Here is a 24,698-nt window from a genome sequence, read left to right on the forward strand (position 1 = left end):
GGAAAGGGTTAACCACTGTATTTTTCACTCTATAAGACGCACCAGACCATAAGACGCACCCAGTTTTTGGAGGAGGAAAACAAGAAAAAAAATGTTCTGAATCCCAAAAGCCAGAACAGCAAGAGGGATCGCTACGCAGTGAAAGCAGCGATCCCTCTTGCTGTTCTGGCTTCTGGGATAGCTGTGCAGCTTGCATTCGCTCCATAAGACACACACACATTTCCCCTTACTTTTTAGGAGGGAAAAAGTGAGCCTTATAGAGCAAAAAATACGGTAATTGTAAAATGACTAACCAATGGGAACCCAAGGGGAGGAGTTAGAGTTAGGGTGGTTGAGAAGTCAGTCTGGAGTTAGAAAGACAGAGAAGATAAGTCTGTGGGTTGGGCTAATCTGATGTGAGAGAGTGAGAGAATCTGTTAAGAGGAGTCAGTCAAACCGTTGATATAATCAGTCAGAAGGTATTAGGAAGGTATAGGCTGGTAAAGAAACTAAAGTTAAGAAACTGACAGGAATATTATCTGAAAAATCATAAGCTTGTTAATGCTTATAAAATAAACTTGTTTATTTGGTTCAATTTTAACAACTGTCTTGACTCAGTGTTTTACCCGAGAGTAATGGGTTGGTAGCAGCGGGGAAGTGGGCACAGGAATCAATAGACCGTTAAATATCCGGGGACCCTATGTGATCGCCACAGAGGCTTTCTGTGCTTTCTCTGTACTATCATATCAATACCTGGAGAAAGTGGCCAAGTACGTCTTCCACATACCTGGAACAAGATGTCAGGGAACAGTTAGAGTTAGAAGTTTCCAGTTTTCCAGAGGGAGAAAGCTTTCCGCATGGCGAGGGGAGAGGAAAGCAGTGAATCTAACAGAAGAGAGCAACAGGAACAACAGGGAGGGACAGGATGTTCACAGGAAAGACAAGGGTTAAATTATAGCTCAGATTCGGAGGAGGGGAGATACAAGCCAGCTCTAGCGAGGTTAGAAAAAAGAGCGGGAAAGCGTTCGCCATTTTGAGATTTGCTGGTCACGGAGAAGCAGAGCTAAGAAGGTACCTGAAATGAGGGACTCTGAGGAATAATAGTTGAGGAACCGTTTATAAGATTGTTTGTTAATACGCAATAAAAAGTGATAAAAGAACAAGAAGCGTTTGTGTGGTGATCTGAAGAGGACAACGATCAGTCCTGACACAAGTGGTCCGACAGATAAGTTTCCCTTCGTGTATGGGGCTCTTGAGCTTCTATTGCCATAAGAGATATGTTGGGAATCTGTAGGACTCACTCAGAAAGTATCTTTCTCTCTCTGAGGACAGGCAGCAAAAAAAAAAAGCCTTCTCCACCCCACCCTCAGTGTCAGGAGTCTCCAAGCCTCTTCCTCCTGGATCTCCAACTGATTCTTGCCTCATGGCAGGAGGCAGAGTCATTTCGCACAACAGAAACTATTAGGTTCTTTAAAAATAAGAGCAACAGAGCATAAGTCAAGAAGGCCGAGACAGCCATTTCTCCTCTCCGCAAGGCAGCAAGGGGTGGAACTGGTGCTTTCCCCCACTCTTTCCTACGACAGCAAATAGGCAGTGACTACACAAAGTGCCTGTTCTAGATCACACAGGGATCATTCTGGAGCGCAGGAGACCAGGGCAGGGCCAAGAGTATTCACCTGCCACTTTTATCATCACTTTGTGTTACCATTTCAGATGAAGATGAAATTTGTTTCCGAAACGTGCATCAGTGATGGGCATTTGGTTAACAGGACGACTCTTCCCAAGGCATCTGTTTGAACAACCAGCTTTCTAGCAAAACTAGTCCCCTTGGCTGGTGGATTCTGTCAGAAATGGGAGTGGAAAATTCCAGTGGGTCTACTCTGAAGATGACTAACACTGGAGACAACCCTTAGAATAAAAGTAGCCATGACACCAGAAGGTGCAAAGTCCACATTCAGATTGGGACCTGGTGATGAAAGGCTTTAACCCTTTGCTCCCATGGGGGCTACAATCTATACTGGGATGGGTGCCTGTTATCTGCATCAGGAGAATGGAGAACCCCTTTAAATGGGGAACCCTGGGAACGGTAGATCATCCAGAAAACAATGTTATTGGATGGCTTTATATTCTCAATACCTTCATCAAACTACAATTCCCGAGGTTCCTTGGAAGAAACCGTGGCAGTTTGATGGATTTCTAAAGGCCAGCCCTCATGCAATGGGAGCCCTTCCTGTTCATTCTGCTGAGTGGGGCCATCGGTTTTCTTCCACAAAGTGTGGCTGTCATGGCATCCCTGAGCCTCATCTATTCTTTCAGGTCTTTGGCGCCTACCTGCCTCCAGAGTAGCTCCTGCAGGCAGTGTGTTACCTGGCCAAGGACCTTGCGGTCGAGGTCATATTCCTACCACTGATCATCTACGATCTGCTCCAGGAATTTTTGGAGGAAATAAGTGGCAGAGCCACCGAGGGTCCCATTCAGCAGAAGGAGCAGGAAGGGCTCCCAATGCAGAAGAACTTCATTTTACTTTGAAACTTCATTCTCTCTCTCTCTCTCTCTCTCTGATTAAGGAACATTTACATCTCTTCCTAAACTGCAAACCCACAGCCACCACAGGTTCCAGAATAATAACAGTAATTTTCTTGCACCTTTGTGAATATATACCGAATATATTTTGTTGATGCCCACCGGCCTAGACAAAGATAGGAACACATTCCTGCATTCCATTGATTAATAGTAAAATCAGGTGTAATGTTTTACAGACATATGAATAGCATATGAATAGCAAATACAATCAACTGACTTGCTACTTAATTACAACTTATTTGATTCATGAACTTTTGAGCTAATACCCAAACAAAACTTGTTTCTTTTTAGTTGGGGTAGTCTTATCAATCGCCCGCTTTCCCCTTGGGGCTCTGCCTGCATCTTTTGTTTATTGTATGACCCTTTATTTTTCCGTCTTTTATCTCCATCTCTTTTTTATCACAATTTCCTTAAACCTTTGGGGTGTTTTGTTTTTGCTCCCAACAAACTCTTCGTGGGGTATTATAACAGGAATTGCCAGTGCTGTGTTGCGATCCCCTCTTTATTTCCAGCCAAACTCTGTGTCTAAACAAGCTTTTTATCTCGTCTCTCCCTTGCTGCCCACCTTCGCTAGTGGGGAGTTGTTAAAGATAAACAGTCTCTCTCTTATTGGCGAGTTCAGCGCTACCTTGCCAGGTTTTTGGGGCGTTTGTGTCAGAGAGGGAATTAACCCTTTTGCATGGAGGTCCTCCCTGCGTCTTGGCTATATACTTTGTTTTCTCACTTTGGGAGACCCCTTATCACGCCTCCATGGGCTCTGCCCTCAGGATCCCCACCTGAGGTCGGGTGACTTATGCCTCGTCACCCATTTCTGCCTCTCTCCAATGCCGGGTCTGCCTCGAGATATCAGGAACGCAGATCCCCACCCGACTGTAGGTGCGCTGCTCCGGAAGTCTCCCCAGCCTGGGATGTTTGGCTGCTGCAGGCAAAGCATGATGGATGTGGGCTCATGTCATCATGTCCACACTGCTGCTGGATGGGCTCTTGCCAGAAACTGGCATTTTCCCGGTGCTTCTCCGCCACTGGCAGAGGTGGTGAGGCAGGTGGGGCACCTGCAGCAGTGTCACCTGGGGGGCTTCTGCAGCCTGAGGCAGTGGCCTCACCTTGTCTAATGATGGGCTGGCTCTGCCACCTGCTCACAATCCTGCCTTGCAGTTCCTCCTAGGCACCCTCCTCCCTGCCCAAGCAAAGAAGGGAGCGGGCTCAACAGATCCTAGAAGGGGTGCTGATGCAGAAGTGGGGAAGAGAGAAGCCACACCCGTCCCTATGCATGAGGAGCCGTGCAGGAAGGAATTTCATCGAGAAGCTCCCCTTCCCCTCCATCCAGAGGAGAAAGATGGAGAAAACAAACCCCAGCAATTCTTTAATGACCTTTGAAAATGTACCTCTCCTAGTGATGTACTAGGCCTTCCTTCAAGGTCTCCAGCTGCTCCAAAGTATGCCAGCAATTCAGCAGTCCTTCAGCTGCGCCTTCTTCACTGTGCCTGCACCCAGTCTGCTGCCATGCCTCCTCCTGTCACCTGGAGGGAGCCCAGGGAATCCCGAGTGTGCTGGTGGTAAGGAGGCCTCCATTTGTCCACCAGTCTATATGCAAGGGTGTCGTCCAGGGTGCTGCCCTAAGCTTATTTCAGCCTGTTGCCAACAAGCAGGTGTGTGTCATGAGTGGCAGCGCTGCTTGTTGGGTAAGTAAAGCAACATCCCTCCCTGGTAGGGATGGATGGACTCGCGTCGTGAATGATGGAAATTACAAACCAGTCATGTGGCTAGGCAGGGGCCCAGGAACCTCCTGAATCATTTTCTGAGTCTCAGGATGGGTAATGAATTTGGAGAAATTGGACTGGCACGCAGCGCCCCTATGCATTCATCCCTGCCCTGCCCCAGCACATCATGGCACTTGGAAGCCACTCCTGAGAGTACCTGTTCTCCTCTCAACCTGCCTGTGAATTCATTGGGCTTTCAGTGTGTGTGACCTCACTGTTTCCCACTGTCTCTTTGGGACACCTGGCTCACAACAAGGCCAACTTTATCTTGGTAGAAGATTTGCCGTCCTACTGTTCCTGTGAGGAGAAAATGCTTCTGCTAAGAAGGGTGTTAAGTGAAGAGAGATTAATATTTGAAGGATCTCCGGTGGTGAGATGGCTGTGCTTAGTTTCTTGCCTCCAGTTATGTGTGTTTTGGACTGGTATTTTTGCCTGGATTGCATCAACAGCTCAGCCTGTGAGGGATAGCTCTGCTTCTGGAATCCGATCTAGTAAGTGACTCCCAAAGGAAAGGATGGAGGGGCAATCTAATCAGGTTGTTCAATGCAAACCTTCCAAATCTGCACTTCCCAAACCAAGAATCTGTTCTACCCCCCCCCCCCGCAAGACAGTGAGATCCTCCAATACTTCTGGATTTGGGGATATTAATGGTTCCCTCAACAGTAAAATTAATTCAACAAAGAAGACAAAGATAGGGCCCAACGAAAAAGACCAGAAAACTTTGAAAAATAGAGAAACCAATGCTGACAAATGCATCTGTCCCTGTCCAGAGAGCAGAGGGTAGGAGGGGGTCCAACTTCTCAGACCATGGTCCAGAGCATGAAACTCAGGCAGATTCCCTTAGCATAGTGCTTGGAGCCGCAGTTGAACCAGGTTCCATTTGGAAGTCTAGATTCAAATTGCAAAGAAACCTTGTTGTTGTTTTTATTATTATTATTTTATTAACCTTCCCAAGTGGAAGGGTCAGGGATTTGGAATGCACCAGTCCACTGCTTGCTCCAGCTTGTTGCTCAGTTGAGGAACATCTGAGTGTGGGATGTAAAGGTGCAGTCAAGTGCAACATTCTGGCAGAGGACTAACAGCCTCCATGTTCTAAGCGGTTGCTGGTAGTTTTGAAAGGTGACTGCTCAGTTGCAGTCACCTCAGGACCAACTTCCCTCTGGTATAGTTTCTTTGCTTGTTATGTAACCTAAGGCTGCCTTCAGGTACAGTTCTGTAAACCTGAAGGAACCAGAGAGTAAAACAGTTTTAGATGAGCATGAATCAGATTTGTGTGTGTATTCTTTAAGAGGGATTCCAAGGGATTTTGAACCAGGGAGGCATCTTGATTAGTAGAACTCAGACGAGTCAGCAACAAGCTGGTTGCTGCATCAACTTAGAAAGGGGATTTTTTGAACTGTGCTAAAGTCAAGCTTCCCACCCTGAGGCCATAGCTTCCGAGTCGAGCACATCCTTTGCCCAACAGTGCTCTTGGGAGAGCTCTGTGGAAGACCTTGGAGACAGTGGCGGAGGAAACCTCTTGGGCCCCTTGGGTGACGTGCCCAGGGGCAGGGTGAAGCGCCCCTAGGGATGGGGTGCACAACGCCCGTAGGGACAGGGTGCGCTGTTATGTACTGAAGTTCTCACCCTGGGCCAGCAGGGGGATACTGTAGTTTTCACTCAGGTCCACGTCAGTTATTTTAGGTGGGAAACCCTGGGTTGTTGTTGCTACAATGTTGACAGCCGGCTGCCTATAAAAGCAGGCCGGCTGAGCTGTTTGCTGTTCAGTTCTGTTCCAGCTTACAAAATAAAGAGCTGTTTTGGAGAAATCACTGTGTCGTGGAGAAATAGCTGTGTCGTCTGCCGTGTCTACCCACTATTCAACATGCGCAGTGGGGCCTCAGCCGCCCTACAGCTGGGGGGGAGGCAGCAGGCAGAACAACAACAGAAATCCGGCATGATAACTGAGGTCACTGTAAAGAGAATGGTCAAGATCTCCTCAGTATGCCTGCAATTGTCTACCTGGGGCCTATCCTCTCCAAAGCCCCACTGTGGGATAAGAGAAGGATCTCTGGTGGTGAGATGGCTGTGCTTAGTTTCCTGCCTCCAGCTATGTGTGTTTTGGACTGGTAGTTTTGCCTGGATTGCATCAACAGCTCAGCCTGTGAAGGACAGCTCTGCTTCTGGAATCCGATCTAGTAAGTGACTCCCAGAGGAAAGGATGGAGGGGGCAATCTAATCAGGTTGTTCAACGCAAACCTTCCAAATCTGCACTTCCCAAACCAAGAATCTGTTCTACCCCCCCCCCACAAGACAGTAAGGATCTCCAATACCTCTGGATTTGGGGATCTGAATGGTTGCATCTGAATGGTAAAGATCTCCTCAGTATGCCTGCCATTGTCTACCTGGGGCCCTTCCTCTCCAAAGCCCCACTGCGGGATAGAGAAGGATCTCTGGTGGTGAGATTGTGATTCCGTTCCTTCAAGCACCATCCATATTGTGCATCAGGCCTTGGCAGATCAGCCCAAGGGGAGGTTCTGGCGCTTGGTCAGGAGGCTGTTAAGTCTTATTCCGCTCCTGCCCATGAGCAAACCGTGGTCAGTTCTAGAGAATGGTGAGGGGTCTGTGGTAAGAGCAAATCTTTAGAGGTTTGAGATCTTTGAAAAGACCCTCTTTTGTGTAGGACCCCTGGATTCTGCAGGTTGATTTGCTGAGATCCCTCAGCTGCCCAGCCACCGATTTCATTTATTTCTTTTTTAGAAATAACATTATTAGATGGAGTCAACATTCACAGCAAGACAAATCCTCCAAATGTTTGAATTTTTTCCACAGCAAATTGTAAAATGAGTCATTTAAAAATAGCAGTAGCTACTTTAACCCTCCTCTAATTCCTATATTCTATTTGTGGGTGAGAAGATTTTCTAGACTACTTCTTTACAGACAATTGTGACTTTGTCACGCATTCAATTAGTTTGGTAGGTAGATTTTGCAATTAGTTTGGTAGGTAGATATTGCTCATGGAGCTCTTCACAATGCTAAAAGAGGTGCCGTCATTAGGGTCTTTCCAAAAACTGACAGTCCAGATTCCAATCCAGACATTTCCAGAGCCGATTCCCTTGACGTTTTCTACACGCCACTCTCCAGTTCACAATCCAGATGAAAATAGTCAAAAATGCACATAACTGGAAGCAAGAAACTAATGATGGCCTTCTCACCACCAGAGATGCTGTGGCTGAGTGGAGGGTGCCATCGCCGCCAGCAACAACAGCCACCGCAACAGGCTCCGGCCGCTAGGGGGCAAGGGATGGGTCGGGCACCCATGGGGCAGCCGGTGGCGGGAGGCATCATCGGGCTGCATGAGCTCAGAGCTGCCTTTGCCCGCTGGCTGGAAGGAAGCGAGGGACTACGACAGGTGCATCTTCTACATCAACCACAACACCTGGCAGACATTGTGGATCGACCCCCGGGACAGGATTACAAAGCCACTGACATTTCCTGACTGTGTTGGTGATGAACTGCCTTTAGGATGCGAAATTGTTTATGACCAACAGATTGGTGTTGATTACAGTGGTGCCCCGCAAGACGAATGCCTCGCAAGACGGAAAACCCGCTAGACGAAAGGGTTTTCCGTTTTTGAGTTGCTTCGCAGGACGAATTTCCCTATGGGCTTGCTTCGCAAGACGAAAATGTCTTGCGAGTCTAGAGATTTTTTTTTCGCTTCCCCCCCCTTTATCTAATCTGCTAAGCCTTTAATAGCCTTTAATAGCCTTTTAGCAGCTAATCCCCTAAGCCTTTAAGCCTTTAATAGCCGCTAAACCGCTAATAGCGCTAATCCGTTAAGCCGCTAATAGGGTTGCTTCTCAAGACGAAAAAACCGCTAGACGAAGACTCTCGCGGAACGGATTAATTTCGTCTTGCGAGGCACCACTGTACATGGACCATATCAATCTGAACCAGACCGGGAGAAAGAGGAATTAACGAAAACAGAAATCAGACATGATAACTGAGATCACTGTAAAGAGAATGGCAAAGATCTCCTCAGTATGTCTGCAATTGTCTACCCGGGGCGTCTCCTATCCAAACCCCACTGCTGGATAGAGAAGAATCTCTGGTGGTGCGATGGCTGAGCTTAGTTTCTTGCCTCCAGTTTTGTGTGTTTTTGACTGGTATTTTTGCCTGGATTGCATCAACAGCTCAGCCTGCGAGGGATAGCTCTGCTTCTGGAATCCGATCTAGTAAGTGACTCCCTGAGGAAAGGATGGAGGGGGCAATCTAATCAGGTTGTTCAGCGCAAACCTTCCAAACCTGTGTTTCCCAAACCAAGAATCTGTTCTACCCTCCTCCCCACAAGACAGTGAAATCCTTCAATACCTCTGGATTTGGGGATCTGAATGGTTCCCTCAACAGTAAAATTAATTCAACGAAGAAGACAAAGAAAGGGCCCAACAAAAAAGACTAGAAAGAGGATTGTTTTAACTGTGCTAAAGTAAAGCTTCCCACCCTGAGGCCATAGCTTCCGAGCCGAGCACATCCTTTGCCCAAAGGTGCTCTTGGGAGAGCTCTGTGGAAGACCTTGGAGACAGTGGTGGAGGAAACCTCTTGGGCCCCTTGGGTGACGTGCCCAGGGGCAGGGTGAAGCGCCCCTAGGGATGGGGTGCACGGCGCCCGTAGGGACAGGGTGTGCAGTGGGGCCTCAGATGCCCTACAGCTGGGGGGGGGGGCGGCAGGCAGAACAACAACAGAAATCCGGCATGATAACTGAGGTCACTGTAAAGAGAATGGTCAAGATCTCCTCAGCATGCCTGCCATTGTCTACCTGGGGCCCATCCTCCCCAAAGCCCCAGTGCGGGATAAGAGAAGGATCTCTAGTGGTGAGATGGTGATTCCGTTCCTTCAAGCACCATCCATGTTGTGCATCGGGCACTTGGTCAGGAGGCTGTTAAGTCTTATTCCGCTCCTGCCCATGAGCAAACTGTGGTCAGTTCTAGAGAATGGTGAGGGGTCTGTGGTAAGAGCAAATCTTTAGAGGTTTGAGATCTTTCAAAAGACCGCATCTTTTGTGTAGGACCCCTGGATTCTGCAACCAGGGGTTGTGTAGGACCCCTGGATTCTGTTGAGATCACTCAGCTGCCCAGCCACCAATTTCATTTATTTATTTTTTAGAAATAACATTATTAGATGGAGTCAACATTCACAACAAGACAAATCCTCCAATTGTTTGAATTTTTTTACAGCCAATTGTAAAAAGAGTCATTTAAAAATAGCAGTAGCTACTTTAACTCTCCTCTAATTCCTATATTATATTTGTGGGTGAGAGGATTTTCTAGGCTACTTCTTTACAGACAATTGTGAATTTGTCACACACTCAATTAGTTTGGTAGGTAGATTCTCTTCTATATGGCTATCTTTCTATGTGATCTCCCAAAACATCTAAGTGATTACAGTCATGTGCTTTCATCCATCTCCACTGCGCAGGATTCCCCTCAAATGACCGGATCCAGCAGAGAACGACATTTTGTACGAGTAGTTTGACTCTCGCTTTTTACCGCACTTCCTGGGGTATGAACCACTCCAGTTTCTAATCAACATGTTTCTGGGGTCTTGAAGCAAAATCTCTCCATTGCAAGAAATGATGCACTCAGCAGCCGGAAATCTGCAGAGGTATACCCTATATAAATAGAAGGTCCAATATGCTGCTCGCTGGGAATTTCAGGCAATTCTGAAGTTACTGGAAAGTGGATTTCCCCATTTTTTCAAGACAGCATGCATACTGCATATAACAGAAAATAGGAGAAGTATCCCTGCAGGTAAGTTCAGGGAAGCTCCAAAACTAAAAAAGATTAAGACAAAATCTTTCTGTTTTACAGGTTTGAAGACACGGCAAATGACATCAATGCTCCAGCCGCTGAACTCATAATGAAAGCTAATGTCATTAAGTCCTGAGCAATAAAAACTTCCCTTGGGAGGGTTGCATATTGCTCATGGAGCTCTTCACAATGCCAAAGAATGGTGAGGGGTATGTGGTAAGAGAAAATCTTTTGAGGTTTGAGATCTTTGAAAAGACCACATTTTTGTGTAGGACCCCTGGATTCTGCAGGTTGATCTGCTGAGATCACTCAGCTGCCCAGCCACCAATTTCATTTCTTTATTTTTTCTTTATTTCATTTCACCAATTTCATTTCTTTATTTTTCAGAAATAACTTTATTAGATGGAGTCAACATTCACAGCAAGACAAATCCAATGCCAAAGTGTCGCCGTCATTAGGGTCTACCCAGGGCGTCTCCTATCCAAACCCCACTGCAGGATAGACAAGGATCTCAGGTGGTCAGATGGCTGTGCTTAGTGTCTTGCCTCCAGTTATATGCGTTTTTGCCTGGTATTTTTGCCTGGATTGCATCAACAGCTCAGCCTGTGAGGGATAGCTCTGCTTCTGGAATCCGATCTAGTAAGTGACTTCCAGAAGAAAGGGTGGAGGGGGCAATCTAATCAGGTTGTTCAACGCAAACCTTCCAAATCTGTACTTGCCAAACCAAGAATCTGTTCTACCCTCCCCCCTGACAGTGAGATCCTCCAATTAATTCAACAAATATGTCAGCAAGAAATTGCTACCCAGAGAGAAACAACTTTCCACAATAGAAAAGGAATGTTTTGCTATCGTCTGGTCCCTACAGAAGTTGAAGCCATACATCTGGGGCCAGAAATTTATACTGTGCACCGATCATTCACCCTTGCTTTGGTTAAGGACGATGAGCACTAATAGCAAACTGATGAGGTGGGCCCTGTTGCTGCTGAACTTCAATTTCACCATAAGAAATGTGAAAGGGTCCCTGAACATTGTGGCCGATGCTTTATCAAGAAGATCCAATAATGAAGGTTAACCATAGACAGTTAATATTTTTCCCTGTAGATAACCGAGTTGCCTAGAATGTACCAAAACCTCTGTATAATTGAATGTTTTGTGGGATGTAAGAATCAGGTGCAGCCAAACACAACATTGCTAGAGTAGAAATGAAAGTTGTCTCGGTCCTCCAGCTGGAACTTCCTGCTTTCCAGGACTAAGAAGAAACTTTCTATGTGTAACTTGAGATGGGCGTGGTCTCTCTTGAAGTAGAAAGAACCAGAATCACAGGCTGGCGACCATCTTGCCCCTCTTGATGCCATCTTAACAACAGCACTACGAAGATGCACCCTTGGCTCCAGGCCAAGAGAAGAAAAGGGGGGCTTTCTCCCATAAGGAGATAGTCACCACATTTAAACTACGTTCTAACCTTTTAAGTCTCCCTTCTGGGTACCTTTGTGTGAACAGATGATTACTTGTGAGTAAATGTTTTATACTTTACAGAAGACTGTGTAGCATCTTATTTTAGGAGGGATTAAATGGGGGAAATACCAGGAAATATTTACAGACTCTAATGAGTCTGAGAAAGCTATCTGCTGTTCGTGTGTTTAAGAAAAGGAGAATGTTAACTCTGCTGATTTTGTTGAACTTGTAAAGACAAGTTGGGATAGGACATCTTAGACAATATATCCTCCCCCGCATCCCTAAACATTCCCACATGTTTTACCAATAGGCAATTGTTGTACTAGAGAATATAGGAAGTTAAATGTATAACCTAAGTATAAATATGTTTATTTGCTTTAATTGTCTAATGCAGTTTGATCAGGAGTGTAACTCTGTTCAGTTATCCCTCCTGATCAAACTTCTTTAAGGGGGGAGGGATGCTTGCCCATTCTTTTGAAAATGTCTGTACAGGGGGAGAGAAAGAGTTAATAGTTGGTTGGTTGGTTGGTTGGTTGGGAAAAGGCAGTTGGGAAAGCAGTTGGCAGATAGATGGAAATAGACAGTTAGTGCAGTTGGTTCTTGTGTGAGGGGAGGTAGAAGAGTTAGAGACAGAATAAAATAAGACTAAGAGGGAAAAGGGTAACAGCGTTTCAAATGTATTTAAAGTTTATTTGTGTTTGCAATAAACCACAATCTTCATTATGAACTTAAGAACCTGACTGAGACCAAGTGATTTACCAGGGAGGACCAGGTTGGTGGCAGTGGATTAGTGGTGTATGGGTCAATAGTCTGTGAGACGACTGGGGGCTCCGTACAAACGCCACAGAGCCCAACAAAAAAGACCCTTTCCATGAGAAATGGGTTTTATTTATTTATCAAATACTTTTTATTGAGTTTTCTATAACATATACAAACAAAATAAATACTCTAAAGTTCAACAATCATATGTCTACTTATTTTCTACACGCTCTATCGCGCACAGACTTCTCTCCTTCTCTTCAACAGGCTTTCATATTAAATTTTCTCTTTCACAGGTTCTTAGTTGCATTCTATCCACATCACAAGATTTATTTTAATCCTGCTACGGTCTTTAAACTTCTACAGTTATTACCTATATATTTTACAAATATACTCCATTCCTTTTTGAACTTTGTTTCCTCTTGGTTACGGATCCTGTGGGTCAGTTTTGCTAATTCTATATATTCAACCATTTTGGTCTGCCACTCCATTAGTGTTGGTATTTCCTGAGTTTTTCATTTTGGGGCTACTAAGATTCTGGCAGCAATTGTAGAGTACATAAATAGTCTGTGGTCTGCTTTTCTTAATTCACTGCCTATCAACCCCAGCAAAAAAGCTTCTGGTTTTTTGGGGAAGGTATATTTAAATAATTTTTTCAATTCGTTATAAATCATATCTATTTTTGTTTCATTTTTTCACATGTCCACCACATGTGAAAAAACTCTCCAACTTTCATTTTACATTTTCAGCATGCTTTAGTGCTCACTCGGTACATTTTTGCTAGCTTGACAGGTATAATATACCAGCGGTACAGCCTTTGCATTATGTTTTCTTTTAGGGTAGTAAACGCCATGAATTTCAAGCCCTCGTTCCACAGTTTTGCCCAAGTGTCATATTCAATATTATACCCAAAATCAATTGCCCATTTTATCATTATGTCTTTTGTCAATTCATCTTTTGTGTTCCATTCCAATAAAAAAAACATACATTTTCGATAAGTTTTGACCTGCCCTCTACTATTTTGATTTGATATCTTGACTTCTTTTCACTGAATCCCACTTTCTTACCCCCTTTATCATTCACTTGATACTGTAACCATCCCGTAAATGCATTCTCTATACAATTATAGGGTTTCAGTTTCCATCCTTCCTCTGTTCTCATTAAGATTTCTTCATAGGTTGCCCTCCTCCCCTCCATATTCAACTTTTTTACTGTCAGCACTTCCACCGGGGCTTTGTTTTATAACAGGCAGCTGAAAAGGAGCATGACAGGACCTACAACTGATTCCTGCTTCTTTGTGGAAAGGTGTTCTGTGATAATCTGTTGACACCTTTGACACTCCATAGTTTCTGACCTAGGCCTGGGGTCCCAGAGGTGTCGTGGGGTGCCACACCAAGGGTGGAGCACTTAACATGGGGCTAGCTACGCCGCTGTGGGGTCCCCCAAAAAGCATACATGCATCCACCAACAGCAAGGACCCGCAATCACTAACGCCTTCCAACATAAAAAGCTGCTTGCATGCAACTTTCTCTTGCTTCTCACTCACTTCCTCCTTTCTGGGTCTGGGCCAAATCATTCTAAATACCGCGCCTCATCCTTTCTAAGGCCAGTGCCTCTGTTCCGGAAAAGCGAGGGAAATTGGCAAAAAGGGGTACAGGGAGCTTTGAGGGAGCATGCCACGTTTCCTCCCGGTAAGTATTGCAGATTTGGAATCTCCCCAAAGATGCACCATTGTATTCCTGCAGAAATTTTTAGTGGTTGTATCTTCTTCTGTGGGCGTCAATAAATTATAGGTAGACGGGCTGCTTACGGATTAGGGCCATCACTTCTCATCATGGGAAGTGGGCTCTAGTGAGCACATTCAGTGTCCAGAGCAGTCCTCTGGAAGGGAGAGCGATTATCATAATAGAGTTGCCACAAACAGCATGGGGTTCCCTCGTTTGGCCCTATCATAAACCTCAACAATGTCCAAGTTGTTTCCACAGTATCTCCTTTCTTGATCCCACAGCTTGTCTTACAGAGAAGCATTCTCAGCTTGCAGGGACTTGAGGAGGGATGCGGTCTCTTCATCTCAATCCTGAAATAGGGGACTCTTAAGGAGTCCATTCACTGCTGAAGTTAATGAACCAAGGCTTGAAGGGCAGAGACTTAATTTGCAGTTACATCATCACTGATCACCTTTAGCAAAGTTATCACCTCCTTGTAGGAGAAGATCAGGTGAAGGCCACAATGGCCTCTGTGAGGCAGCGATTTTGTTGTTGTTCTCCTTACCAGGCATAAGGCCGCATGAACTGATGAGACTGCCTCCTTCTTTCGCAAAATTGTCCCAAAGTAGCAGAATGAACTCCAGAGAGAACTAAGAAGGGGAGAGAAAGAGGATTTTCTCATTTGCTACTCCATTAATAATGGATTCTCAATATTGCTCTGGGATCTGTGGATTATTTGTTGTATCTTCCACATCAGATTTGATAGAATCTCTTGGCTCATGAAGTAATCGCCACAAACAAGACCTTAAATGAAGGCAGGCAGGCACTGGCGGAGGATGCCACCACGGCTGCCCCCCCCCCCCGTGCTGTGCGCCCGCATCCAGGAGCAACCCCAACTGAAGTCAATGGGACATACTTCTGAGTAAACACACACATGACAGGACTGCACAAACAGGAAAGGTTTGGGTCACTCTTCACCCTAGAGTGGCCACTGGAAGATACCATCTGAAGAAAAGCCCACCCCTTAGCTCTTCTTGACTTCTAATTCTGCTTTTCTCCTTGTGTTGCAAGCAGCAAAGTAGGATCATCACCAGCTAGCCCCACATGTGATGTGGTGGGTGGATCCAGACAAGTTTAGCCTCTACTTAGCACTCTACTAGGCTGCTAAAGATTTTGAAGGTTACTGTGACAGAAGGCCCAGGTAAAGCAGAATTTGATGGTACTACCAGAGGGATATAGCTCTCAGTATGTTGGGTTAGAGCAGTGTTTCTCAATTGGGGCCATGTGGCCCCTGGGGATCCCCAGGATATTCCAAGGGTGTCACAGGTGAAAATCACATAAATGGGGCACCAAGTGAAGAAAAACAGAGAAGTGACCGAGAAAAGAAAAACAGAAGTGAAGAAAATAGAAAACAGAGAAGTGGAGTGAACAGAGAAGTGACATGCTTCCCAGTGCATAGATCATCATGCACACTGTGCTGCAACGTTGCTTCCGCTTCCTTGTCCCTCCCGCTTCCAAACTCCACTACTGTGCGCACCAAGTTGTCCACATCTCAGTTGCCACAGACAAGGTGCGTGGCTGCAGCAGTGTTTGTGTATGGGATGTTGTTTCTTTGTGCAAAGGTAGCATGCTGCTGCAGACCATTTTTGGATTAAGAGTACAGTATCCAAAAAGCTTCCACAGCTTTGGGATAAAGCAAAATTGTTTTCATGGCATTTCCTACTTCATATATGGCAGAATCAGTTTTCAGCCATGCTCAGCCTAACACAGAATCACCTTAATATAACGGACAGAGGTGATCTTCAGTTATCCTTCACAGCAATAGAACCAGATATAAAGCTTGTTTCTGGCCATCAAGCACAAGGGTCACTTAAAATAAATATTTAAGAGTATAATGTGTTATGTAATTGTATTACAAGAGAGACATGTTTTATTTGCAAATAAAACATTCAAATGGCTACCTTTCTACTGGCATGACAGGGGGCTACAGGAAGGAAACAAGGTCGGAAGGTTGAGAAACATCAGGCTAGAGCTTCACTCTGTGACTGGCTGTGGGTACAGCTAGCCAGAAGGGGATGGGCACAGCACTTTGAGAGGTAAGGTGGGTTCTGGAATTTGATTTGATTAACAGCATAAACTCAGAGATGTGAAAAATCTGCCTGTAGAGAAAATTTTCATCCAGAGAAGGCAGTCTCTGGGCTGGAGGTTAGCTCGAAAGCCAGATCTTTGAGAACAATCGGAAGTCTATTTTAGGTCCTTTGATGTTTTAATTTTCTTTTTTGTATTTTTAAATTTTCTTTTTTCTAGTATGGGATGGGATACAAACTGTAATATAGTAGATTGTTGTATAAAGTTGTGAAATATGTTCCATAAAGGTGTATATATATATATACACACACACACACACACACACATTTTTCGCCCTATAGGATGCACTGGCCCATAGGACGCACCTAGCTTTGGGGGGGGGGGGGGAATAAAGGGGAAAAAAATTTTTCCCCACAGGCGCGGGGCTGGGGAAGCCCGAGCTTCCCCCTCCCCCAGAACGGGACCCAGAGCGATGCTGAAGCTGCGTGCAGCTTTGGCATCGCTCTGGGAGCTTGCAGGGCTGGAGGAGGGGGAAGCCCTCCGCCAGCCTTCTAACCAAGTCGGGGGACAGCGGGAAAGGCATGCTGCGCCTCCCGTTGTCCCCCAAGTTTGCGGGGCTGGCGATGGGGAGGAGCAGGCTTCTCCCCCCCACCAGCCTTCTAACCAAGTCGGGGGACAGCGGGAAAGGCATGCTGCGCCTCCCGTTGTCCCCCAAGTTTGCGGGGCTGGCGATGGGGAGGAGCAGGCTTCTCCCCCCCACCAGCCTTCTAACCAAGTCGGGGGACAGCGGGAAAGGCGCGCTGCGCCTCTCCGCTGTCCCCCAAGCTTGTGGGGCTGGCGGTGGGGCTCTCCTGAAGCCTGGAGAGCGAGAGGGGTCGGTGCGCACCGACCCCTCTCGCTCTCCAGGCTTCAGCGAAAGCCTGCATTCGCCCCATAGGACGCACACACATTTCCCCTTCATTTTTGGAGGGGAAAAAGTGCGTCCTATAGGGCGAATAATACGGTGTGTGTGTGTATATATATATATATATATATATATATATATATAATCTTGAAAGCCAGTGGTTGTTGTCTTTCAAGGGTATACAGAAACGCAAGAACTAGGAAGCTGAAATTTGGGAAAGGTGAACTGGAGTTGTGAGGGAATGCAACGCTCTACGTAAATCCCAATTTAAGAATTTTGTCAAATGGATAAATGCTAAATTCTCAAAACCTGCCAGTTCTTTGCTGGGTGGCTGGCTGTATTTACAGCAACTGATCTTGAAAATGATTTCCTACATCTCAGCATTCCAGCCTCGACAGGATATGTGGAGAGGATTTTCTCCATGATGGCAAACAAATGGAATGATGTTCGGTACCGGTGCTCTGTGGAACTGATAAAAATTGAGCTCAGAGGGAAGAGCAGAGAAATCCTCAGAGGGAAGAGCAGAGTTTAGAAGATGTACCTAATATTCAACCTGAGGCAGGAGATCCAAAATTCTCTGAAGACTTTGAAAAGTGGAAGTTAGAACAAGAATACAAATTGGAATTAGAAAGAATTAGAGCTGGGAGGGAAAGTGAGAGCAAAAGAATTAGAGCTAAGCATGAGAGGGAAAGAATGCAATTTCAGCTGGAGATGAGGAAACTGGAATTAGCAGCTATGGAGAGTCAAAATAATAGTAATAACACCAGTAGTCAAACTCAAGTGAAGGAAGATTTAAAGTGTTTTCCTGAGTTTAAGGGAAAAGATAGCCCTGAGGGCTCATTTGAAAGAGCTTGTCAAGATTTTCAAGTGAAAGATGAGGATAAGATGAAGATACTTAGAGCCAAGATAAATGGTGCATTAGCTGAAATCTATGCCCAAATGACTGAGGACCAATTCAAAAATTTTGATATGTTTAAGCAACTAATATACATCAGGTTTGGGATTACCTCAGAACAACTGAGAAAGAAATTTAGAAGTGTAACTAAAGTGAGGGAGGAAACATGTGCTCAACTTGGGGCTAAGAATCTCAAACTACCTCACAAAATGGTTAGGACAGAAGGAGGGAGACTCCGTTCCAAAAATCAGAGAAGTGTTTGCTCTGGACCAATTTTATGAAACGATAAACGGCCAATTAAAATATCTTATAAAGGAAAAAAACCATCAATCGCTTCAAGAAGCCGCTAACTTAGCTGACCAAATAAAAGAAATAAGGGACCATAGGTTTGATGAACCAAGTTTTTTTTTGGGGGGGGGAGTGTGGGGGACTACCAGAAATAGATTCCAACAGGCAAAGGGAAACCCATCTTCAGAGACAGACAAGGGAAATAGGCCATTGTCAAAAGGGCAAAATTACAAGGCCCAAGCAAACACCGGTCTCACTGAGGAGAAAGGGTGGAAAACAAATTATACAAATCCCAAAGAACTTAAATTCTGGGGATGTGGAAAATTTGGCCACAAAAGTTTTAATTGTAGAGCTGGAGGGGAAAAGTCTGTCAATATTAGCCCTCCAAAAAAACCATTGTATCGAGGACTTCCGGAGGCGGCGCCATCGGCAATGGAGGATTCCCTCTAGCTTTGCGGGAGTAGCTCCGCGGAAATCGGGTCTTGCCGCTACGGTGAAGCGGGGACCCCTTCAAAAACCACAGGCGGGTGAAGCCTGTGACCGTGGGACTCGGCGGGCACCTTTAGCGCCCCCCCAATCTGCGAGGGAACCCTGAAAAGAGTTCCGGAGCAAAACGGGGAGTCTGGCGCGGTGCTGAGTCAACTGCTTCTTCCGTGGAGTGAAGCCGCGCAGCTGTTGCCGGAGAGCGCTGACCTTTTTCCTGTGACAATTTGGCTAATAAACAACTATTTATTTTGAGATAAATATGAACACTACCATCGAAAAAAGAGTAATCTGGGACGCAAGCAAAGCAGTTATGAGGGGGTTTCTAATTCAACAGAATGCAATAAAGAAGAGAGCCCAAAATGAGAAAAAAGATAAAATTTTAGAAAAAATAAAAGAGGGTGAGAAGAAACTGAGAGCGAAACCAAAGTCACAAGAGATTCTGAGAGAAATAAAGTTATACCAAGTTCAATATATGAAGATGATGAATCAGGAAATAGAATGGAAAATTAAACAGATGAGACAAAGGACATTTGAATTGGCCAATAAATGTGGAAAACTGTTAGCTTGGCAAATGAAAAAAAGACAAAACCTTAACACCATTACTAACTTGGAAGTGGAAGGAAAGAACATCCAGAATCCAGTGGAAATTAGAAAATGCTTCCAGAGGTACTTTAAACAGCTATATACACAAGGGCCACAGAAAGAGTGTGATTTAGACCAATTTTTAAAAACAAATGGACTTCAAAAAATCTCTCAAGAAAACAAGTTAATGTTGAACTATAAAATAACAGAACAGGAGGTGGAAGGTGCCATCCAGAACATGCAAATGGGCAAATCTCCAGGGCCAGATGGCTTAACCTCAAAATATTATAGGTCCTTAAAAGATTGGATAATTCAACCACTAAAGGAGGTTTGTAATGAAATTTTGGAGGGGAAAAAAGCGCCAGTCGTGGAAGGAAGCTTATATTACACTAATACCGAAAAATGAGTCTGAAAAGACACAACTTAAGAACTACTGCCCCATATCCCTGCTTAATGTGGATTATAAAATTTTTGCAGATATTTTGGCTAAAAGGTTAAAAAACGTATTAGTGGAGGAGATACATAAAGACCAAGCTGGCTTTCTCCCGGGTAGACACTTGTCTGATAACACGAGGAATATAATTAACATTTTGGAGATGTTGCAAGTGAATATTAATACTAAAGCTGTCTTAATTTTTGTAGACGCGGAGAAAGCCTTTGACAACATTTCTTGGAGTTTCATGAAGAAAAATCTTCAGGGGATGGGGGTTGGTCAAGGGTTTGAAAATGGTATAAGTGCAATCTACTCAGAACAAAAGGCTAAACTAATAATTAATAATGTGGTGACAGAGGAATTTAAGATAGAGAAAGGGACACGATAAGGCTGCCCAATTTCCCCATTGCTTTTCATTTCGGTCCTGGAGGTTTTGCTAAATATGATCAGAAGGGACCGTCTGATTAAAGGCATACAGGTCGGAGCTAAACAGTACAAATTGAAAGCTTTTGCAGATGATTTAGTATTGACGTTACAGGAGCCAGAATCTAGTACTAAAACAGTATTAGAATTGATTCAGGAATTTGGTCATGTGGCAGGATTTAAGCTGAACAAGTTAAAAACTAAGGTGCTTGAGAAAAATTTAAAACCGATTGAGAAAGAGAGGTTTCAGAAGGAGACAGGTTTAACATTGGTTAAGAAAGTAAAATACCTGGGGGTTAATATGACCACCAAGAACTTAAACCTATTTAAAGACAATTATGAGAAATGTTGGTCAGAAGTGAAAAAGGATCTAGAGATATGGTCAAACTTGAAGCTTTCCTTGTTAGGTCGAATTGCTGTTATAAAGATGAATGTATTGCCAAGAATGTTATTTTTGTTTCAATCATTGCAAATTTTGGACAAAATGGAATGTTTCAAGAAGTGGCAGAGAGGTATTTCTAGATTTGTCTGGCAGGGCAAGAAGCCCAGAATAAAATTTAAAATATTAACTGACGCAAAGGACAGAGGTGGATTTGCCCTGCCAGACTTCAAACTTTATTATGAATCAGCAGCATTCTGCTGGTTGAAAGAATGGCTGCTTCTTGAGAACACAGACATTTTGGATTTAGAAGGTTTCAATAATGTTTTTGGGTGGCATGCATATTTGTGGTATGACAAGGTTAAAGCACATAAAGCATTTAAAAACCATATTGTTAGGAAAGCATTGTTAAATGTCTGGATAAGATATAAGGACTTACTTGAAAATAAAACCCCAAGGTGGTTGTCACCAATGGAAGCAAAGGCTCAGAAAAGGCTCAATATGGAGGCCAAATGGCCGAAATATTGGGAAATTTTGGAACAAGAAGGAGATAAATTGAAATTGCAGAGTTTTGAGAAATTAAAAGATAAAGTGCGAGACTGGCTTCATTATTATCAGATAATGGAGGCATATAATTTGGATAAGAAAATTGGCTTCCAGGTGGAAAAATCAAAACTAGAAACAGAACTGTTAGAACCCAAAACTAAGATTTTGTCAAAAACCTATCACTTGCCCGATAATAAATGTTGGAAATGTAAAGAAACTGAAGGTACATTTTTTCACCTTTGGTGGACGTGCCCAAGGATTAAGGCTTTCTGGGAGATGATTTATAATGAAATGAAAAGGGTATTTAAATATACATTTCCGAAGAAACCAGAGGCCTTTCTCCTGGGCATGGTCGGCCAAATGGTGCCAAAGAAGGACAGAACTTTCTTTATGTATGCCACAACAGCAGCAAGAATACTTATTGCAAAGTATTGGAAGACACAAGACCTACCCACTCTGGAAGAATGGCAGATGAAGGTGATGGACAATATGGAATTGGCGGAAATGCCTGGCAGAATCCGAGACCAGGGAGAAGAGTCGGTGGAAGAAGATTGGAAAAAGTTCAAAGACTATTTACAGAAATATTGTAAAATTGATGAATGTTAGAATGATGTTGGATAGAAACTAAGTGGTTTTTAGCTGTAATATTATAAGGGAATATGAAAAAATGGACTATTAATAGGTAAAAATTTAATGTTACAATATTTTAAGATCGAAGACTAGGATAAACAAAGAGGGGAGGGATTTGCTAAACTAACAATTGAAGTGGAATACAGAAAAGGGAGGCGTGAGGTCTGGGAAACAAGCAAATGAAAGGTAAGTGATTGAAAGACTGTATTGTTTTTAACTATTTTTATTTTGTATTTTTCTTTTTTCTTTTTCTATTTTGTAATATTTTGAAAATCCTAATAAATATCTTATAAAAAAAAAACCAAAAAAAACCATTGTCTCAAAGCAGCTGAGGAGAGCCAAGCTAGTCAGGATAGGCCGAAGCCTGCACAAGTGGTGGAGGCTAAAGTGGCACATTGCTATGCCATTAAACAAGACAATCTTCTTTTGAAAAATGCCGGGGGAAGATATTTGGGTTGAAGAAGGAGATTTCTAGGGTTAAAAGACACAGGTTCACAAGTCACTATTGTCCACCCAGAGACAATCTGTCCCACCAAAATAATTCCAGGAAAAGTTATGCGATTAAAAGGAATTTCAAAACAGCCTGAGGTACTACCAGTTGCAGAGATCCATGTTAAGTTCCAAGATTGGTCAGGAAAGTGGCAGGTTGCTATTTCTGAGGAGATTCCCACTGCTGTGCTGATCGGATGGGATCTCTTAGGGCATGTACAGAGTTCTTTTGTAGTTACTCGCTCCAAGGGGGGTCAACAGTCACCCGATGCTGAGGGGAATACTACTGTTGCCAAAGGAGACAGAGCTGAGGAACCGATCTGTGAGGGGAGAAATGAAGACTTGCTGGTTCCTTTTATAAAAAACCAAAAGCCTAGTTTTGCCCAAGAACAGCAAGAGAATGCTGATTTAATTGTTTTGAGGCAGCCAAATCTGACGTGCCTTTAACTCCTCAAAGTCCTGAGCGATTCTGTCTAAGCAATGGACTATTATATAGAGAAGTCCTTGCCATACCATCTAGTGGGGGGAACAAAATCAGAAGGCAGTTAGTAATCCCACAAGTTTACAGGGAGAAGATCCTGCAGCAAGCTCATGATAGTTTATTTGGAGCACACATGGGGATTACTCAAACCAAGCAACGAGTGGCACAAAATTTCTATTGGCCAGGCATGGGAAAACAAATGAAATTATATTGTCAAATCTGTGACATCTGTCACGAGAAGACGCACAGGCCAGGATAAGACAAAGGCAAGCTGTGTCCTTTGCCTGTAATCTCTACACCATTCCAGAGACTGGGTCATGATTACCTAGAGCCACTAAACGAGGACACAAATATATCCTCACAATTGTGGATTTTGCGACCAGGTATCCCGAAGCCATCCCGTTGCGAAATATAGAGACGGAGACCGTGGTGGATGCTTTAGTTAATTATAGGAGTCGGTTAGGTTTTGCTAGTGAGATCGTCACTGATTTGGGAACCTCTTTTACCTCACGACTAATGAAAAGGTTGTGGGAGTTGTGTGGCATCAAGCACATAACTTCAACACCATACCATCCCTAAACAAACGGTTTGGTGGAAAGGTTTAATGGGGCTTTGATCCACATGATCAAAGCCTATGTAGCAGAGAACCCCAATGACTGGGATTGCAAATTACAACAATTATTACACCTCAAGAAAGTACAGGGTTTAGTCCTTTTGAGCTGTTACTAGGACGTAAAGTAAAAGGACCGTTAGACTTGCTCTGTATGAATTGGGAGGAGTATCAAGACAGAGATCCCGAGTCAGTGATAGACTACGTATGCAACCTGCAAAATACCATGAAAAGGTCCTTAAGAGATAGCAGGGGAAAATTTAAAAGCAGCCCGAACAAAGCAGAAAACCTGGTATGAAAAAAAGGCCGGAGTAAGAACTTTTGAACCCGATAGTGAAGCAACCAAAGGAAATAAAATGCAACTAGCATGGGAGGGACCGTACAAAATCGTGTCCAAAATGAGTGATGCAAATTACACAATCCAACAAGCGGAAGAAAGGCGTAAGGCGGTTCATGTGAACATGTTAAAGCCTTATCTTAGATCAGAAGGCTGGACACTGTATGCAATACGTGAAGATCCAGACGAAGCTGATATAACATGCTGGGAAGGGAGAGGGGAGCAACTGTGCAATCTACAAGAAATAAAGATAGCTCCTACAGGGATCAACAGACCGTTAAACGTCCGGGGACCCTGTGTGATCGCCACAGTGTGAGAATTTGTTAAGAGGAGTCAGTCAAACAGTTGACAGTCAGAAGGTATTAGGAAGGTATAGGCCGGTAAAGATACTGACACGAATATTATCTGAGAAACCATAAACTTGTTAATGTTTGTAAAATAAACTTTTTTTTTTTTTTTTTGGTTCACTTTTAACAACTCTCTGGACTCAGTGTTTTACCAGAGAGTAACTAGTTGGTGGCAGCGGGGAAGCGAGCACAGTGGTGACACAGGGATCAATAGACCGTTAAACGTCCGGGGACCCTGTGTGATCGCCACATCCTGATTTCACAGAACTTTTGACCTGTCCTGTGCCAAATTCTACTCCACTACGGTGGGGGCTTATTATGTGCTCATTCACCTGGAGGACAGAAGAGGCATACATCGTTTCAGCTCTGAAGAGTAAGCGTTTTGCCGGGATGCCAGAAGTCACTGCAGTCATCTTCCTGGAGGTGAGGGGTGTGGGATATAAAGCTGTCAGTCAAGTCCAACATTCCAAGAGAGGACTAACTGCCTCTATGTGGCAGGCAGTTTTGTCACGTTGGTCGGTGTGACGTTAATATATGAGAGTGCTGGAGGTGCTGGAGTTTGTTAGAGTTGGGTGGTTGGTTGGAGTGGGAGTGAATTGGGATAGTTTGTAGGTAGGTTGAGTTAGTGTAGCGAAATAAGCTGAGTCAGGAATAGTTAGGGGCTAGGAAGACAAGTAAATATCTGAGAGGTGGTTTAGTGAGTTGAGAGCAGGTAACAGAAGTTATAGGTCTGGATAGGCACCCCATGATTA

General features: G+C 44.2%; 1 long non-coding RNA gene across 1 annotated transcript; it reads right to left on the reverse strand.

The window, feature by feature from the left end:
- Positions 1–10,018: 10,018 nt before the first annotated feature.
- LOC308482586 lies at positions 10,019–24,366 on the reverse strand. Its single transcript, XR_013989342.1, has 2 exons — positions 24,279–24,366; positions 10,019–10,131 (listed from the first exon to the last, which is right to left on the reverse strand). It is a non-coding gene; the product is annotated as an uncharacterized lncRNA (long non-coding RNA).
- Between the last annotated feature and the right edge of the window lie 332 nt (positions 24,367–24,698).

This window comes from Podarcis pityusensis (genome assembly GCF_964106645.2).
Source record: "Podarcis pityusensis genome assembly, chromosome: 8".
Lineage (NCBI taxonomy): Eukaryota > Metazoa > Chordata > Lepidosauria > Squamata > Lacertidae > Podarcis > Podarcis pityusensis.